The sequence below is a fragment of the Carlito syrichta genome, unplaced genomic scaffold, assembly GCF_000164805.1.
Source record: "Carlito syrichta isolate Samal-C Ts95f unplaced genomic scaffold, Tarsius_syrichta-2.0.1 Scaffold307219, whole genome shotgun sequence".
NCBI lineage: Eukaryota > Metazoa > Chordata > Mammalia > Primates > Tarsiidae > Carlito > Carlito syrichta.
Window position 1 is genome coordinate 141,360 of NW_007251315.1, and position 10,026 is coordinate 151,385.

The window sequence follows — 10,026 nt, forward strand, 5'->3', positions numbered from 1 at the left end:
TGCGGTGGCTGGGAGCGGCCACTGCACTCCAGTCTGGGCGACAGAGTGAAACTCCAACTCAAGAAATAATAATAATAAATAAAAACTTAATTTTCGTCATTTCAGAGGTGACTTTTTGATAAAAACTTGACACCATCTCTGGCCCCCAATGCACTTGGCCACAGGACAACTTGAAATGTTGGGAGTACTGTCTCTTATGTCCTGCTCAGTCCCTGTCTTTATACCCTAGTCCATGCTTTGTCCTTTCGCTGACAGCTAAGAGGTAGCTCTTGCAGAAGGACAAGAAACATGATCCCCTCCTCGTCCTATACCTTCTTTAATGTGGTCAGTTATAATCTCTGCACAAATAAAATGGTTTGGGCATAGGAAAGAGTGTCAGGCAACCTTAGTGCCAAGGCTTTGATGATGTCAGCCTCCCAAAAAGAGTTAAGAAGGGAAAGAGGGAGAAAACTCACCCCAAAATGAGTGAAAGAGAAGTATGAAGTGGGTCCATCTTGAATGAGGGAGAGTTCCCCTCCACTGCCCCACAGTAGAATAGAGAATGGAATAAAGTAGTGAAAGTGAAGTTATTTTTTGTAAACTGCTGGCTCACGTTCAATTCTGTCACTCGCATCTTTTATTCTTGCTTTCACATAGCTCAGTGCTTTTTTTTTTTTTTGCTTCTTCGAGAAACTAGTGTGACAAATGCCCTGCCACCTGCAGATGAGTTCCTGACTCTGCTCACCTACACTGAGTCAGGCCTCTAGTTAACCAGAAAGTCCAATATCAACCTCTGATAGTCCGGCCTGGGATAAAGAACTTCATTCAGAGCAGAAAACTTATATTATTCATGTATTCATTGGCTTAACAGTCAAGAAATATTTCATAACTGCCTGCTGTCTCCAAGCACCATTCTAGGTACTGGGGATGGATAAACGCCCTTCCTAAAGTGAATATTCTAGTGGAAGAGGTAGTCACACAAAATATGTACAGCGCCTGCTAGTATACACAAGCTTGGGAGTTGGTAGAGAGGAATAAATCATAGTGCTTGTTCTCCAGGGGCTTGTGGACTAGGGCTGAAGCTGACCCACATGGAAATACTTTCAGAAAACATGACAAAGACGTGGCTCTGGGCGTATTATGGATGGAGACTGGGAAGCCTTCTAAAAGGGGTCGGTATTTTGAGCTGGAGCTTGAAGATAGCACTTCCACAGGTAGATATTGCTGGGACAGGCATGCTGAGAAGAAAGAAGAGCTTAGGCAAAGGTCCTGAGGCAGGGAAAGATAGGTGGTGATAAAGTATGACACAGGCTGACTGTGTGCATTGTCATATAGCCAACGCTTCTCCAAGTTTCACCAAAGCCCTTTGGCCACGGTTGTGGGCTCCAGACTGGGAAGGGGATGATTCCCTTGTCACCAACTCCCCCAGAGGAGTCCAGGAGCCCTCAGGGCCACCAAAGCCTATCTTCATTTTGGGTGTACCTTGAAAGCTCTGTAAACTCCTGCTCTTAGCTGTACACTCATGGTCCTTAAGATGTATGCGATTCATGCGAAACAGAAAGCAAATCTTTCCCTGTGCCAGGTTCAAAGCCAGCTTGCTCGAACCTCCTTTCTAATCGCAGACCCTCAGGACTGCTCTGACTCCTGAATAAGAGGCACGAGTGGGAACCAAAGCCCTGTGGGACTCCCCATGGTGCCCAGTCTGTACCCAGGGACTACAGTGGCAGGCAGTGACCCCAAACTGCTTTCTCTTGTCCTTGGGTCCCCTTGGAAGATTAACCCACTTGTCCTTCCCCCATCCCCCGCCCCTGAGCCTGGTGGCACAGACACTTAGCGATTTGCTCCTTAATTGTCCCCCAGCTAGGCTGCGCAGATGCCGCTCTTTAATCTCTCCTGATAAATGAATCGCGCCGCTCCTTTAATCATATGTTCATATCCAAGCCAATTTGAATCAATTTGGCAGGGAGTGTGTTGCAAGAGATGCCATGACTGCTGTTTCTCCCCCCAGGGCCCCGGAGCCGCAGCAACTGCTGTCCTCACCCTCAGCAGAGCCCAGGAGGCCCATCGGGGAAAGGATCTCCTACCTGAATGGTGGGGACTTTTCAAAGTCAACTCATTCATTCCTGTCCTCCAAGTAGGCTGTGTGGGACTGGAGGGAGCTGGATTCCCAGAGGCCTCAGAAGTGGGAGGGAGGGGGATGAGTGCACAGCCTACCTTGGTCACTGAATAAAGGGCCCTATTATCATCCCTGGGAGAAAGTGCTGCCTTAAATCTAACCCTAATCCTTTCTGTTCCCTCTTCATTTCCTCTGTGCTGGTTCTCAGGGAAGCTGAAACATTTCATCACCTTTTATATAGCAACACATTCCAGACAAGTCTATGATAATTTGTCCTTGCCGGCTACTGCTACTGGCGGCCACCCCAACTCCTTTCATCTTCCCCTAAGACATATTTTCTAAAACCTCCAGCCTGGTGGGCAGTCCAGGACACTGCTTGATAATGTCCCAAGCTCTGCTGCGTTTGGGGCTGCTGTCTTTTCACCTCCAGAGTGTGCTCACATGCAACAGTGATAGCAAAGCAAAAATAGACACAACCTGTTAAACTGAGCACCTCTTCTGCCTTTAGCACTGTGACCTTAGAGAAGGAGCTTCACCTCTCAGGCCTCAGTTTCTCCATCAGCAAAACAAAGCAGCATTGCTGGTGAGAACCTTTTGGCTCCTAAATTCATGACTGCAACAGAATCTCCCATGCTCACCCCCTTCATTGCCTGTGATGAAGAACCAGAGAGACAGACAAGTGGTCCCAGGGGAGCTCCAAGGGACCGGTGCTGTGAGAGGAATGTCCTGTGTGGTCCATCTGGGGTTAGTTTCCATCCCTGCTTAAGCCTCAATGTCCTTTTTCATTTCTTCTTTCCTGGTCTGCTCTTCCAGTCCAGGCAGGTGCCTTGCCATTCACTGGGAACCAAGAGTTATTAGCATATTCATATATCATTTGCATGTCCATGGTCTTTGGAGCACGTTCCTCTGGCTCCTCCCCACCTGGAAGTTCTTCCCACACTTCCCAGGAGCCACACCCCTTAAAAGGGGCATTGCTGGTCTGTTGATTGGCTTTTAAGCAGCTGACAGAGGTGAGGCCTCCGGTGCTGTTCTTTTTAATGATTGCAGAGGCATGAGGACCGGTCTATTTGTTCAGCAACCCAGAAATGCAGTATCCCGCCCTTTTAAGGGCAGTTGGAAATCCTTGGCCTCAGTTGGAGCTGAGCCAGTAACTGGGACTGAGGACGCCCTTCCCAAACTGTCAGTAATGATCTGTACGATAATGAGGGTGATAGACCAATTAATATTTTCCATTTGTTGAGTCCTTACTATGGTCTCAGCACTTGTACACTTCACCTACAAAATTTCGTTTAACCTCCTTCACAACTCTGTGAAGTGTCATTGTCCTCGTGGGGAAACTGAGGCTGAGAGGTGACGTCATCTTTCCAAGCAGGATCCTCAGTTTTGTTCCAGCAGCTGGCCTTTCTGGCCTTGTCAGAGGATGACGTGTGCTTGGTATTCACCAAGTCCTGGCCTTAGGAAGGAAACACTTCTTGGCAATTTGGGAGGAAAATGCCTACCTCACATTTGTGTCGCTCTTTACAATTTTCAGAGCATCCCCCATACATTATCACATTTGCACTTCACTCCCACTGTGCCAACAATATGAATAACAGTTTCACATAGCTCAGAATGCATATTTTAAGCTATATTCACTTCAGTCTAATTTCATTACAGTATAACAGAACAATCCAGACCATTCTCTGCGATTCGATCTGGGAGGAGAGATTTTTAGAGCAATCGTCATTTTGGAGTTAACAAGGATGCTATTTTGTTTAGAAGGAATTTTACAGAAAAATTGAGTCTTTAGTGTAAGCCCGAGTTATGGGTCATACACATAAGGGAGATTCCAAAAAATATGTGTGCTTTGCAACTGAAGTCAGTGACATAAATCTCCCAGTGGAATACTTATATGTACAGAGAGAATTTGCTCTAGATATCAAAAGTCAGCTATGACAGTTTTACCAAAAAATTTTTTTCAAAAAGGATATTAAGTTTTGACACCATCCAAGCAAATTATATTGGAGGTGACTTAAGAGTCAAAGAGTTTCTACGTTTTAATAAATTTTTGTTTTGTGCCACATCTATGATCTGACTAGATTAAGGAGAGAAGCAAATGGATTTGGAGAAGAGAAGACACAAAGGAATTTGAAAGTGGAGATTTATTTTTAAAAAGGAGTTTTAAAAAAAATCCTGGTATAGGGAAGATGCAGCCAGTAGTTTCAGAAACATTAAGTCTTTGAAAGATAGGTGAAGCCGGGCTTGGTGGCTCAGCCTGTAATCCCGGGCCTTTGGGCGGCTGAAGTGAGTGGATTGCCTGAGCCCGCGGGTTCGAGACCCACCTGGGCAGGCGAGACCTCATCTCTACAATAAAATAAAAAATTAGCCGGGCGTGGTAGTGCACGCCTGTAATTCCGGCTACTTGGAAGACTGAAGCAGAAGGATTGCCGGAGCCCAGCAAGTCGAGGCTGCGGTGGCCGGGAGCAGCCACTGCACTCCAGTCTGGGTGACAGAGTGAGACTCCAACTCAAAAAAAAAAAGAAAGAAAGATAGGTGAATGACGGGTAACCAGACCATATAAAATTGTATATGATGAAAGAGATCTCATGGCTCATCTTGACCCAGGGCTCTGACATCAATTGCAGGTTGGCACCCTTGCTTGAGGGCTGCTTCTGGCTCCCAGGGAGAGCGATCCTGGTGAGTGGCACTCCCTGGAAGTTCTGCACTGGACGCACAAGTCTAATGGCCTGCCTTTGTGGGTCCCAGAGCTCATCTGTGGGGGTTTTTCTTTCCGGAGGACTACATACTCAACCACTGAGCAGGATTTAATAGTACCAAGGAGCTTCTGCTCCCAGGAACTAGCAAAATAAGCCTAGAGAAACAACTAAAAAGTGAAGCAGTCTTATAGCTCTGTTGATAGGTTCTTTTTTTTTTGAGTTGGAGTCTCACTCGGTTGCCCAGACTGGAGTGCAGTGGCCACTCCCGGCCACCGCAGCCTTGCCTGCTGGGCTCCGGCGATCCTTCCACCTCAGCCATCCGAGTCGCCAGAATTACAGGCACGCGCTACCACGCCTGGCTGATTTTTTGATTTATTGTAGAGATGAGGTCTCGCCAAGTTGCCAGGAGGGTCTCGAACCCGCAGGCTCAGGCAATCCACTCACCTCAGCCTCCCAAAGGCGCGGGATTACAGGCTGAGCCACCGAGCCCGGCTTGTTGATAGGTTCTTAAGGTTATGTGTAGACATGACAAAAATAGATGTGAAAACACAGATCAATAAATATTAGAAGAACCTCTGAAAACTACAAGTAGTTTTATTTTGGGATGTCAAGTTATATTATTATTATTTTAATATTATTTTCATACAGTTTTTTAAAGTTACTACAAATGTGTGTACCAACACCAAAGAAGACCCCCAAATTGTCATATTTGCGTGACTTCTTTCCAGCATTTCATATATAGAAATCATAGCTGGGAGGTAAACCGTGTGGCAAAGCTGCTTAGAAATTGCTTAGATCCCTTGCTCAGGGAAAGCCATTCTTAAAGCAGCAGACGCCTCTTGGCATGGCTGAGAGTGGAAGCTGAAAGAGGAACAGATTGGAGGGTGGAAATTGAATGGGCAGTTAAGGGAGGAGAGTGGGGAAAGAGGAAGAGAAGGGTGTCTAGACCGAACCCTCCCAGACTGGAGCCCTGCAGGTGATTCATTTAGGTGAGGATGTTCTTGCTAAAGGGACTGGTGGTGGAGCTGGGATAAGGGGAAGCCAAGACTTGAGAAGGTCATTTAGGATATTTGTGTCATAGTGATACACTTAAAAAAAAAAAAAAAAAAGCAGCCGGGCTCGGTGGTTCAGCCTGTAATCCCACGCCTTTGGGAGGCTGAGGTGAGTGGATTGCCTGAGCCCGCGGGTTCGAGACCCGCCTGGGCAGCGAGACCTCATCTCTACAATAAATCAAAAAAATTAACCGGGCGTGGTAGTGCACGCCTGTAGTTCCAGTTACTTGGAAGGCTGAGGTGGAAGGATTGCCGGAGCCCAGCAGGTCGGGGCTGCGGTGGCCAGGAGCGGCCACTGCACTCCAGTCTGGGCGACAGAGTGAGACTCCAACTCAAAAAAAAAAAAAAAAAAAAAAGCTCTGTAAGGGGCGGAGACATGTCTCACTGGGCAGACTTTGTGACTGGCTGTTAGATTTGTGCTTCTAATTCTTGGTTTCATCTGAGAAGGTTTAGCCCGTTAAGGAAATATTGTTACTGAGTCAAGTGACCAGTGAGTTTCTTTGAGAAAATGAGGTATCCACGGTAGAAGGGGAAACCTAGGGGTTCAGTCATCCCAGAAGGTCTAGGAGGAGTAAGTTCCCTGGGGTGTGGGTGTGATTGCCATCTTCCTCCCCACCCCCACTTCTTGCTCCCCAGTAGAAATCAGCTACAAATCTCAGCTTGTTGGGAACAGATGGCCTTGGCTGACGAATAAGCCACCGCAGGCTGCTCCACCTGTTCTCGGGCTGGAATAATCAGCTCGAGACAAACATCGGCGCTGAAATAACTCATGGCAGCGGGTGATGTGCGGGCACAGATTCCAAAAATCTCCTAAACAGATCCCCTCCACCTCTCTCCCCTCCCCAGCCTCTTGAGGCCATCGGGGGAAGGTAATGGAGCGCAGAAGACAGATAGAGCCCCAGACTGAGCAGGAGGCCGGAGCTGGTTAGGCTGTGGGAGAGGCTAGATGGAGGACATGGCTGAGTTCGGTGGGGTAGGGGGTATAAGGGGCTGAGGCATTCACCTTAGTGGGGCAGGAGTTTCTCAGAAGCACGTAGAGAATATGGGAATGGTTGGTCCATGGGCCAGGGGTGAGGAGACCAACTAGTCCTGGAGAGTAGAGATCTGAAAATTTGGGATCTATTTTGATTTGTTCATTAAAGGCGTGAGATGCAAAGCTACCAGCAGCTCAGACAGCTCTGGTCGCAGCCAGAGGGGCTTCTCTCCCCTGGTGCCTGGGTGCCAGTGATTCTGTGGACTTGTGAGCAGCCTCCTCTCACCTCCTTGATGAAGCCAGCTGGATTAATGTTCCCTGGCAGAAGCAGATGAGCCTGTCAGGCGAGTGGTGATGGGCAATGGGGGGTGTTGACTGAATGGGGGTCCGGCTCCCTATGGAGCCAATCAGGAGAGAACAGGGAGGGGAGAGAACAGAGAGGCTGATTGTGCTTGTGTCAGGTGCCTCAAGCAGATAGCTCCCTCTGTCCAGCTGAAAGGCCTGGTGTACAGAGCATCAGGGCTCTGGCATGGAAGTATAGGAAAGAAGTCTGCAGAGACCCTCCAAACGCCCAGATGCATCTCTAGCCACCAGTTATTTTCCCCCCCAAGTGGGCCCTACTGTGTTTCCTGGGGCCCAGAACATTGGAGGACAGAACCCTCCCTCCTGGAAGCCAGTTTGGCTCACAGAGGTGCTGAGGTGGCCCCTGTCCTCCTAAGCCCCTGGCTCTGTGGTTCTCACCACTGGCTGCTTTGGTTTGTATTTAAAAAGATCAAAAGAATAGTATAATGAATTTATACTATCTACCCATCGAGCAACTTCAACAGTTATCACTACTCAGGAGACTGAGGCGGGAAGACCACTTGAGCCTAGGAGTTCAAATCCAGCCTTGGGCAACATAGTGAGACTCCATCTCTAAAAATAAAATAAAATAAAAAATAAGAAAAATAAAAAGTTATCAACAGGGAATCTTGCTTCATTGGCACCCCGTCCACTTCCCACTCCCTTCACTGGATTATTTTGAAGCTAAGCTCAGATGTGATGTCATTTCATCAGGAAATATATTTTTTAATGCATTCTAAATTATTTATTTAATTTTTTATTTTAAAGATGTGGGGTACAATTCAGGGTTAGATATACAAATGCTCATTATGCAGGCACCCTTGTATTTTAATAACTTTCCCTCCAAGAAAAGAAAATTACTTTAAAAAAATCATAATATTCTTATCACACCTAAAAATGACTAATAATTCCTTAATATGAAATATCCAGTCAACATTTAAATTCTGATTTTATCTTACTTATTTTTTTTTTTCAGGTCAGGGTCCAGCTCTGTCACCCAAGCTAGAGTGCTGCGACACATTCATGGTTTACTGCAGCCTTGAACTCCTGGCCTCATTGATTTTCCTGCCTTAACATCCCAAGTAGCTTAGGACAATAGGTGTGCACAACCACACGCAGGTTTTTTTTTTTTTTTGTAGAAACGAGGTCTTGTTATGTAGCCCAGGCTGGAGTGCAGTGGCACAATCTTGGCCCACTGCAGCCTTGAACTCCTGGCCTCAAGTGATCCTCCTGCCTTAGCCTCCCAAGTAGCTTGGGAGTACAGGCCTGCACCACCTTGCCTGGCATTTTTTTTTTTTTTGGTAGAGATGAGGTCTTGCTATGCAATCCAGGCTAGAGTGCAGTGGCACAATCAAGGCTTACTGCAGCCTGGAACTCCTGGCCTCAAACGATCCTTCTGCTTGAGCCTCTTCACATGCTGGGATTACAGTCATGAGCCACCACGCCCAGACTATATGTATTTTTGTTGTATATATATATTTTTAATTGGTTTAAACCGGGATCCAAACAAAATTGAAGCGCTTTTAAAAAACGACTGTGCCCAGGGCCTTTTCCCTCAGGGACTCTGGCTTAATTGGCCTTGGGTGGGGCCCAAGCCTCATAGTCTTCAGTGCTCCCCAGGTGGTTATAATGTGCAGCCAGGGTTGAGAAATGCTCCACCTTTCCCCTCAGCAGTTTCCTGCCAACTCCTCCACGCTCAGGCTGCTAAATACTTCTGTCTCTGGCCGGTAGAACCGGCAGCTCCCAGAGCAGTGGGCACTCCCATGCCTGCTTGGACAGGATGAGGGCTACTCCAGCTTCCTCTTTCAAGGTGGGCTCAAACTCTCTGCGGACACAGGCATTCCTTTTCCCTACAAACCCACATACCATTTGTACCTGGTTCCTATTTCTTTTCTCCCCTAATATGCCTGGTACTTGTTCTTACCCTGCAAGCGTAGCAGATTTCTTTTCTTTTCTTTTCTTTTTTTTTTTTTGCATGAAAATGGCAAAATCCCTGCCTCAGGAAAAAGTGAGAACTTCCCCGGGGGCTGTACTCATTTGGCTGCTCAAGCGGCTCAGTGCTGCACTGGAACTGAGCGCGGGGCCTGCTGGGGAATTGGCAGCAGATGTAAGAGAAACTGGGGATTGAGTAGGACTTGAACCCAGCACATTTCAGGGAATCTAAGAAAACTTTCTCTATTTAAGATGTTGGCCCCAGGAGCATTTTAGGAAATTACTTCAGTATCCCCAGCACTATGCCTATGCTCACAGCTGTGAGCCTGACTTCCCATGGCTGCTGTTTCTGTTCTCCAGCCCCCTAGCCCTCCACTCCACTCGCCTTTTGGATTCGTTCCTTCCTCCCGTGTCCCCTACTCCATGCCTCACTGAATGTTGGAGAAACAAATCTGGTCTAAAATAATGAGCAATCAACTACCCTGATGCTTGGGGCAGGCTGGGCAGGGGCTGGGGGAAGGGGTAGGGAGCTGAATCATTTATAAAGCTTAATAAAGATGTAGATGAGCAGTGCTGACTAAGAACCCCAGAGCTGGGCTTATTCGTTATTCAAGGTTATGTAAATACCGGTGGGTCCTACATGTTAGAATCCTGCCCCTTGTCCCTGCTGCTTCTTGAGATGAACAGATCCAACCCCCTTTGCGCCTCCCTCTCTCCCCCAGCCCAGGTGCTTGCATTGGCCTTGTCTTAGGCCTACCTCCGTGGTAATCAAAATCCTAGACCCCCTCTGTAACCAACAGTCTTCCAGAGGTTTTGTGGGGAGGTACTGGCCTTCAGACAAGCCTCTACAGGTTCAAATAGATGGACTTCTCATGTTTTAAGATTTCCAAGGAAAGAATACCATAAAAGTGCTCATCTAGGCCGGGTTCGGTGGCT